This window comes from Leptonychotes weddellii, chromosome 4 (genome assembly GCF_054177405.1).
Source record: "Leptonychotes weddellii isolate Sample4059 chromosome 4, ASM5417740v2, whole genome shotgun sequence".
Lineage (NCBI taxonomy): Eukaryota > Metazoa > Chordata > Mammalia > Carnivora > Phocidae > Leptonychotes > Leptonychotes weddellii.
Genome location: NC_138372.1, coordinates 170,114,712 through 170,124,308, shown reverse-complemented (window position 1 = coordinate 170,124,308; position 9,597 = coordinate 170,114,712). Strand labels below are relative to the sequence as shown.

The window sequence follows — 9,597 nt, the reverse complement described above, 5'->3', positions numbered from 1 at the left end:
TTGCTAAGTGAGAGAAGCCAGTTGGAAAAGGCTCCATACTGTGTGATTCCAGGTCTCTGACACTCTGGAAAAGGCAGAACCATGGAGACAGATGAGTGGTCGCCAGGGGTTGGGGGGAGGGAGGGACAGTCAGAGCCCAGAGGATTTAGGGCAGGGAGTCTACTCTGTAGACACTCTACTGGTGGACGCACGTCATGACACGTTTGTCCAAACCCATGGAAGGTCCAGCACCTGGAGTGAGACCTGAGGTCAGCTAGACGCTGGGTGATGATGATGCTTCATGATCATGTCCCCGTGTAGGTTCATCGACCGTAACAAATGCACCACTAGTGGGGATGATGATAATTGGGGAGATTGTACATGAGCAGGGGTAGGGGGTGTATGGGAAATCTCTGTACCTTCCCCTCAATTGAAGGGAACCTAAAACTGCTCTAAAAAAAATAAAGCCTTAACTAAAAAAAAAAAGAAAAGAAAAGACCCAAGACAGACAGGTTTGAGGAGAGCAGGAGTAGTGGTCCCCATCATACCTCCATTGAATTCACCTATCCGGCCTTTGCAGAAAACAGATGATTAATGGTGGAAGAAGACGGACGACAATGAACTTGAACAGGTGGCAGAACCGGTCAGATGGGCTGTGCACAACTGATTTGGCAAACGCTTTCCTCTCAACATCCATCACTGGGAGGATCCAGAGCACCTCCCCGCCCCAATCTGGCCAAGACAGCAATTCACCATCACTGTCTTCTCTCAGGACCAAGCCACGCTCTGGCTTCCTGCGGTAATACAGCTTACAGGGAGTGTAGGAGGCAGAAGAAGGGCCCCCCGCCAAATGTCCGTGTCCTGTTCCCTGGAGCCTGGAAATGTGCTGTGTTACCTGCAGGAGGGAATTAAGGCTGCTAATCAGGTGACCTTAAAATAGGGTGATCATGCTGCATTATGCGGGTAGATCCAATGTAATCACAAGGGGAGAGAGAGGCAGAAGAGACTCGGAGAAGGTCAGACAGATGCAACAGTGCTGACCTGGAAGGCAGCGGGAGGCCACGAGCCAAGGAACATGGGCACCTCCGGAAAGTGGAGGACAAGGACCCAGATTTCCCTCTAGAGCCTCCAAGCAGGGTTGCAGTTCCCAAGGCCTTTATGGTAACCCACTGAGGCCCCGTGTCAGACTTCTAACCTACAGAAGAGCAAGAGAATAAGTTTGCACTGTTTTAAACTGATAGATGTGTGCTAGTTGCAGCCATAGGAAGCTAACACAGGAACCTAGATCGTCCTGGTGCCGCCCCGATCCTCAGACTTCCAAACGTAGGGAGACAAAACCACCAGTCTGGGGAAGCTGTCGGGGTTCGTGGATCTGGAGCTTGCTAGGACATCGTAAGGTAAAAAATAAATGGTTCTGGGGCGCCTGGGTGGCTCAGTTGGTTAAGCGACTGCCTTCGGCTCAGGTCATGATCCTGGAGTCCCGGGATCGAGTCCCACATCAGGCTCCCTGCTCGGCAGGGGGTCTGCTTCTCCCTCTGCCCTCTTCCCTCTCGTGCTCTCTGTCTCTCATTCTCTCTCTCTCAAATAAATAAATAAAATCTTAAAAAAAAAAAATGGTTGTGCCTTGTACCTCCTTCCTCAAGAAAGAAGCCCAGTGGTGGGCAAGCCTGTTAGAACATCTGAGCAGCATCATGTCTCTGGGAATACCGCACACCCCATTTGCTGGGAGGCCCAGAAGGCTAATGGTCCCAGCAGGGCCCAGAGGTTGTGGCTGAGGCATGAGCTGCCAGGCTGGGGCCACCTCATCAGCAGGTCCGACATGCTGTAGGCATTTGTGGGCAGAAGGGTGCCCTGTGGAACCTCTGGTGAGCCCCCACGGGAAAGGTGCGGCAGGGCTCCAAGGTTCTAGAGTAAGGCTGTGCCTTCCACGGCAGAACACTCTTCTTGGTTTGGAGAACAGCTCCTGACCTCCTGGCCCTGGTGGAGGCTGGAAGTCCAACCAGGACAGGAGAGAACATGCTGCCCGAGGAACCCATCACAACCTGCGGTCCTCACTCCAGGGACTCCTGGCATCGGGCGGATACAGCGGGAACCCATCGCATGGTAGAAATGAAATGCCGGGAAGGCCTGAGTCCCTTCCATGAGCCAGACAGCCGTGCCACGCTCTCCTCCCTTCTGTTGTATTGATGCCTCTCCTCAGCCCACAGCACAGCGGAGGAAAGCTTCGGCCGGAACACACACAGCTGAGTCCACCCGGCGGCGCTAACTCAGACTGCCCGCCGTCGTCCTCCTCCGTCAGGAGACCCTGCGGGGCAGCGGGGCCGACAGTCTCCGGGGGGAACCTGGTCATCTACTCCCCGTGGATGGGAAGAGTGGCCTGGGGGGCGCAGAAAACTGCCCCCAGGACAACGGGGAAAGGCTTGGCTGGTTCATCGGGAGCCGGAAATGGACAGAGACAAACAGGGCTGGGAAAGGCACGTGGGGGGCAGGCGGCAGGAGCAGCCCCCCGTGCTGGCTCTGCCTCTCACTGTGACGGCCCCGGAGAGAGTCCACTGCAGAGGAGATGGACAGCCTAGGGATGCCGGCCAGCCTCTCTCCTCGGCCACCCGGTGCGGCTGCGAAGGCCAGTGCATGGAGTGGCCGAGGGGGGAGGGATGCTGGGGACACTTGGGCCCTAAGCACGAGCCCCCCACACCAAGGCCGAGCAGACACTGTCCTGCCCAATCACGTTCTTGGTGCCAACTCCTATGCTCTGGCTGATGATTTGGGCAGGTCATCAGAAACGGGGGTGATGGCGACGAGACTGGGGGAGACGCCCTCTGAACGGACTTCTCAGAATAAACCCAGGCTCTGAGAACGGTTTGTCCATGTGATGCTGACCAGGTGTCCTCACTGCAAAGGAGGCTCTGGGCTAGCAAACGGACACAGACTTGTTCCCGGCTCACAAGCCATGTGGCCACGGCAGCAGAGTGGGGCCCATGGACGTCCTCATCCTCCGGGTGCCGAGGCCTGAGTGCGGCAGTCCTACGGGACACCTTCCGTGCGAAGGGGACACCCTTTATTTTGGCTGACATGGGTTCCCGCAGGGAGGCTCCTACTGGCTCAGCTGTTCACACCACCATCGGCACAGACCTGCTGGCCCCTGAATGCCCAGTCCGAGCCCCCACCTCACAGCAGAAAGAGGCAGAGCAGTGGGGCCTGTCTAGCCTCACTCGCGCCCAGAACAGCTGGCCTTAGAGAAGAGGGGACGGGCCTGCTGGAGACTCAGGCCTCCCACCCTGTCCGCTCGGGTGCTGTTCTGAGGAATTTGGTGGGAGCCCCCTGCCCACCATAGAAACCGAAAAAGGGGCCCTCCTTCCCCGTGACAATGAGAGTGTGGCGGAAGTGTGGGCGGCCTCTCCCCAGGAGTAACAGCAAGCCACGGGGCAGAGGTAGAGCGGGTTCTTGGTGGACCCGCAGAGCCGAGGATACAACTAGTGTGGGCTTCTAAGGACAGATGGGGCATCCTGCTCAGACTCCTCTGGGGCCTGGCCTGTGTCCTCCACTCCCTCTCACTTCTGCCTCTTTCCCAGCCCAAATCTCCAGCTACTGAGCATCCTTCCAGCACATTCCATCTCTGCTTCAATTGCAGAGAGTCAGTCCTACTATGCATAATCTGGAACCACGAGTAACAAACACGTCGCGCATATATAAGGCAGGGCTTTACAAACCTTCAGTGGTCCACCCCTGTCCTCGGGACAAGGTCAGGCTCCTTGTCCTGGCCCTCGGTGTGTGGGTGGCGTGCTGGGAGTTTATGCTGGGGCAAGGCCAGCACCACCCACACAACACCAGGCTTGTGTGAGGGTTGAGACCAGCCACTCTGCCCGGGACAGGCCAGAAGTAAAATGGGAGTCAGGGGGCGGAGAGACCAAGACCAGGGTGGGAAGGAGAGAAACAGAGACCACAAAGACCTATCTGGGCACGAGGGCTTGGGCACAGGGTCACCAGGGTGCAGTCTCAGGAGACTGGACAGTGGAGAGGAAGGGGATGAGGGGTTTGCATCTGGATGTGCTGGTGAGTTTGAAGACACCCAGGACAGGGCTGGGGGGTTGCGATGGAATATGGATTCGGGGTACAGGACGATGATTTGGTAAGGACTCAGCTCTGGAGGTCGGTGTCAAGAGACTACAGTGGACTATGCCTGCCCTGAGAAGACAGCCCGGGGGCGCCTGGGGTGCCTCAGGGGGCTCAGTCGGTTGAGCGGTGGACTCCTGATTTCGGCTCAGGTCATGATCTCAGGGTGGTGAGATCCAGCCCCACCTGGAGCTCCCCGCTCTCTCTCTCTCCCTCCCCTCTGCCCCTCCTCCCCCATAAATAAATCTTAAAAAAAAAAAGAGGACTACCGCCGCCTGCGACAGAGGCCCCGGGCACAGGCGCCCAAGAGTGGGCAGGAGAAGCACGGTGGGACACGAAGGTGGTGGCCCCTGTCCAGTCCCCAGCGGACGACCACCGCGCGTTAAAGGCGTGAGGGAGAGGGATTCCCGGACAGGCCGCGCCCCTGGGACGCGGCACGGGGCCAACCCCGCCCAGCCCTCGCCGGGAAAGCACGGAGCTGCTGCGGTCAGAGAGAAGGCCGGGGTTCAGCTCCACCTGCCCCGGGGAGGGCCACGCGGCTCCGCGAGCACCCGCGCGCGCGCACACGCACATGCACGCACACCACGCGTGTCCCGGCCCGGGGCAGCCCCCTTCCCGCCAGCCCGCCCGCAGTCCTGCCCATCCCCTCCGGCCCCGAGAGCAGAGCGGACGCGGGGCGCGCAGGCTCTCACCTGCGGGGGCCTCTGGGCACTCAGGGGCCGCGGGCGCTTGGCCGGCTGGCCGGTCTTCCTCGGCGACTGGCGGGTCTCTCTCGGCTTCCTGGGGGAGGGGGAGGTCAGTGCAGTGGAGCCGTGGGCCCACCCCTTCCCATCACCCTCCGGAGGCGTTTATGGGCTGCGTGGAGGACAGGTGCTTCTTGGCGGTTAAGGAGCGCGCACCCGGGCATGTCCTCCCCAGCAGTCCGGCGGCGCCCCCTGGGGTGCCGCGGGGGATGGGGCGCCCCTGGCCCCGGGTCCTGAAGCCCTCGCTCTAACGAAGCCACGTGGGGCGAAGTCCCTGCCCCAGCCCTAACGCAGCCCGGCATCTGGTGCCCTCGTCCTGCGTGTCCTCCTGTGCCCCCCAGGTGGTGGCCTGCTGTCTACCTCCCCCTGAAGCTTCAGGGACAAGGGCTGAGTGGGAGGAGGAGGAGGGTGCTCCCAGCAGGGCTGTGCTAGGCAAACCAGTCAAGCCAGTGTGGCAGAGCTGGCTGGGATGGGGCCCTGGGCGTGGGTGTGAGTCAGCGGCCCCAGGCTGGGGAAACGCTGGGAAGGAGGCTGTCTGGGGCCTCCTCCCAACAGGAAGCCCAGGGGACGCCAGCACTCAGGCTGGCCCTGTACACCCCCACCCCACCAAGGTCCCCCTGGGGGATACAAAGGCCTTTGTTTCTGGGGCAGGGCAGCTGGACCCCCAACCAGGAGGCATCAAGAGCCCCTGCCCCACCCTAGGGCAGGCTGGACTGTGCCTTGCTGCCCCATCTCAGTCCACAAAATGCCATCGGGACTTAGGCCCCGGCTCTTCCCCCAGCCCCCAGCAGGAGGCCACCAGGCTGGGCGAATAGTGTGTCACCTCCACAGAGCACCCCAGGCAAGCTTGGGCCCCCGGGGGGCTCCTCTGAGCCTGCTGGCCTGGGGGCTCCCAGGCTAGTTGGGTTGGGCTTGTCTGTGGCCAGGGAGGGTCTCCTCTGGATGGTCAGTGTGACTGGGATGCAGCTCCTGGGCCCGTGGGCTGGTGGGTTGCCCTGGACCAGGGGCGGGGAAGGCGGCGCTGGGGCCCGCCCAGGGCAGGACCAGACTCGTTGCTACACCCAGCCGGGATCTGGTTGCCGAGAGCCACCTCCTCCAGTTTCTCAGTCTCCCTCCCAGTCTGGCCAACGAGGCCTGTGGCCTGTAAAGTCCCGCGCCCTGTGTCAGCACGTTAGTCAGCCCTCGAGCCCGGGTGAGCCACCACGCCGCCGAGTCCCTATAAACTCCCCAGCGTGGCCCAGCCCAACGAGTGGGGCCCGTGAGGCCCACAGGCAGCGCCGGGGCCTGGAGCTGCTGCACCACAGGCACCAGCCAAGGGGCAGGGCAGGAGCAGAGGGCCCACTGTGGCCTCCCGGGGATGCCCGCTGCGCCCGCCTGATCACGGCTGGCCGGCGATGAGCCAGGGCCCCCAGGGAGCAGACTCCTGGTGAAAGGCGCCGGATTGGGGCCATGTCGGGGAAACGAAGTCGGGCTCGAAAACCCCGAGGCAGGAGGGCAGGCAAGGCACAGCAGGCCTCTGGGCAGCAGGGCCCTGAGGCCAAGCCCCCGCCCCCCGCCGCAGGGGGCCCTCAGGACAAGGTGGGGGTGGCCCCTGCGGAGCACGTGACCAGCAACAAGCCAGCTGCCCAGGGACACCCCAGGGTGGCCAAGCCAGAGCGGCCACAAGCAGCCGAGGGACCGGTGCAGGCCACTGCTCTGGGGTCCGAGCTGGTGTTAGTCCCCCCTGCGGACATGGAAGGCTGTGGGGCAGGGGCCCTCACACCGGGCCTGGGTCCCGAGCTGCTCAGGCTCCACAAGGTCCAGCTGTGCCTGGCCCAGGAGCAGCGGCTGCTGGAGGACTGGCGGCGGCAGGTCCAGCTGCAGATGCAGCTGTGGCAGGAGGAGCAGCTGTGGCAGGAGGAGCAGCTGTGGAGGGAGCAGCTATGGCAGGAGGAGCAGCTGTGGCTGCAGCAGCTACAGGAGGAGCAGGCCTGGGTGCGCGTGGAGGGGCTGGAGCTGGCCATGGCGCTGGAACAACTCCGGAGCGAGGGCCTTGAGGTGCTGCAGACCCAAGGCCAGGTAAGGGGGTGGGGGAGGTTCCGGACAATCTGTGGGGGTGTGGTAGCCATGCAAGCAACCTACAGATTCCTGCAGAGGGCCAGGGCGCCAGAGGCCGGGATGGCTGTGGGATAACAGTGGGCCCTTTTCACACTCGTGAGGTGAGGTGTGCCCACCACACAGGGTGCTACAAAGACCATGTGAGAGCACGCCCTCCCAGGCTGGCCCAGTGTTTGGCAGGTAGAGGGTGCCCAGAAAGGACACTTGTTCAGGGAAACTGAGGCAGAGGTATTCCTACAGGGGACCCAGGCATCCTGGCCAGGTGGGCCAGGGCAGGGAACTGCTGGAGCTGTCCAGGGCAGTGTTTGGGGTGTGCAGGGGGAGGGCTGCAGCAAGGCCCTAGGTGGGCAGTCAGCAGGTAGCAGAAGTGAGGAACATGCCCACCCTCCCCCCACCTCCAACAGGGCTTCCTGGCAGGCTTCCTGGCTGCCTGCCCTGCCTCCACTGTTTATTGCAGTCTGTGTTCCCAGGGCTTGAGATCACAGAAGAAGCATGCGGCCCTGAGCCCATCATCCTCATTCCAGAAAGGCTGCTTCCTCAGACGCCGCTGGGGCTATTTTTGGAAGCTAGGGTCTAACCCCGGCTTGGCATGGGAGAGTAGTCACCGTCACCCCAGCAGGGCGCGTGATTTGCGAGCTCTCTGTGGTCCGGGGACTTGGGTCAGCCCCCCTCCGAGCAGAGGGGCTGCAGCTGGGGAACAGGGTGGGTGCTCCATTAGCCAACACGGACCCCAGTGCAGGCCTGGATGCTGGAGGGACCCAGAACTGCAGGCTGGAAGGTGCTGACAGCTTCACAGAGAACTCATGGGTGCCATGACAGAGAAGAAATGGGACTGAGAAGGGAAGGACAATGGGTGGGGGTAGGAAGGAGAGAAGGGGCCCTTCCTGACCCACAACAGGACGGAACCAAGGGCAAGCTGTCACCATTCACTCTAGGAGTGGCTATGGAGAAGGTGGCCTGAGAGAGCAGCTGTAGGCAGGGAAAAGCAAGGGGATGGCCCAGGTGGAACGGAGGGTCAGAGTGGACCACACACTTAGCCTGAGAATCCCCAACATGCATTCTAAGTGAGCTGTCTCAGAACCTGTCTCCAGTCCACATGGGCCTGCATTCCATCTCCGTGTTCTAACGCTGTGCGGCTCCCAATACTGCTCCCTGATCCCTCCCAGGGGTACAAGTCTCAGGGTTAGAGTCTGGAATGGACTTCTGAGCCCTGAATCCTCGGTCTACCATACCAAGCCCAACTCAGAGATCCCTTGAAAGCCACGCTCAGAGGGAAGGGTCTTCTCAGAGCATCTCTGGCAGCTGCAGCGAGGGGCTCACAAGTCAGTGTTGGAGTGGAGGTGCTCTGGAGGTCAGACTCACTTACCAGCAACAGCTCTCGGCTGGGCTCCAGGGAGGGATGGCTGCCACTTCCCTGATGCAGCTTTGGGCACCCCCTTCTTGCTGCTCATTTTCCTGGGGGGAGGTGGGAAAAGTCAAGGAGTGTGTGCTTAGAGTGGCCTGTGTGGACAGACAGCCTCATGCCCCCCCCCCCCCAGCTTCCTGCCGGCTTCCAGGCCCACCTGCCTGCCCTGCTTTTCGGCCTGAGCGTGCCCAGCAGCTTCTGGCGGAATGCTTGCAAGGACCTCTGGCCACAGCTCATCCCCCTTGCCCTTGCTCACCTGCCTCTTCCACTCCCTGGTTCATCCATCCTTTGGTCCCAGGCCCTGACCGTAACCTCCAGGGCTGGGTGTCTCGTACCTGTGTCCCTGCTCTGAACCGCTGGGCTGCCGCTGAACAAGCTTCACTCTAATGCATAGCGCCACCCTGCTCTGCTGAAGTCGACATGCTTCCCCACTGCCCGCAACCTACCCAAAACACCAACACTTCTGTGCCCCCAACCCTCTCGTGTTGTTGTCAGGGCCTGGAAGCAATGCCTTTCTCCCTAGCCCAGGCAGCTGACCCCAGAGTTTCTTTCCCCTGGGAGGCCTCCCTTGGCCCAGGTTGGGTTGGGTCCCCTCGCCGCCCCCCCTGCGCAGGTATGGCACGGCAGTCTTGCCTGGGCACTGGTGTGAGACACCCTGTGTCTGCGTGCCCACCACCTTCTGCTGGTGGGGTGTCTCACAGTGCTTGGGGAGGGAATTAATGAAACTGAGAGCAACCCTGGAAACCCAGAAGATGGGATCATGCGTCAAGAGGGACGAGGAGGAAGGTGACCAGAAAGTGGCAGGAAGAGGATTATTCCGGCATGGATTGGGGAGGGAGAAGCTTTGGCAGGGGACTTGGCTTGGACACATGGTTGACCGCAGGGCAGGCCCTAAATGGGATCCAATGGGGAACTGGGGTTCTGAGCAAGGATCTGAAGTGTTTAGGGGGACTGAGGACTTCTTGAGGGGGGTGAGTGTGTGCTTACGGGGTCCCCTGTCCACGTGGAGCAATGCTAGCAGGGCACCTGCTGAGTGAAGGACTCTCAGTGTTCGTATGGGGTCCCGTACATGGGCATGGTTCTGTGGGGGAGGATCCTGGTGCTTGTGGAATCGTGTGCCGGGGGATCAGTGAATGTAGGCTTCCCTGTGCGTGAGGGCTTCCCATGTGCATGCAGGGTCTCCTATGTGCGTGGACGTCGGTGTGCGCCCGGATGATAGGCGTGTGGAGTTGGTGTGCACGTAGGGTCCCTTAAGTATGC

The 9,597-nt window shown here is 61.3% G+C and overlaps 1 long non-coding RNA gene across 5 annotated transcripts in view; it reads right to left on the bottom strand.

The window, feature by feature from the left end:
• LOC115944918 (uncharacterized) overlaps positions 1-9,597 on the bottom strand; it is an 11,259-nt gene continuing 1,662 nt past the window's right edge. For 2 of the 5 annotated variants that reach the window (XR_014144485.1, XR_014144481.1), the window contains exons 2-4: positions 8,299-8,387; positions 4,785-4,872; positions 7-1,174 (exon numbers count right to left, since the gene is read on the bottom strand). This is a non-coding gene — a long non-coding RNA (uncharacterized LOC115944918). Of the gene's footprint in view, positions 1,175-4,784; positions 4,873-8,298; positions 8,388-9,597 lie in introns of all 5 variants that reach the window. The other 3 variants (XR_014144484.1, XR_014144482.1, XR_014144483.1) reach the window with 3 other exon arrangements.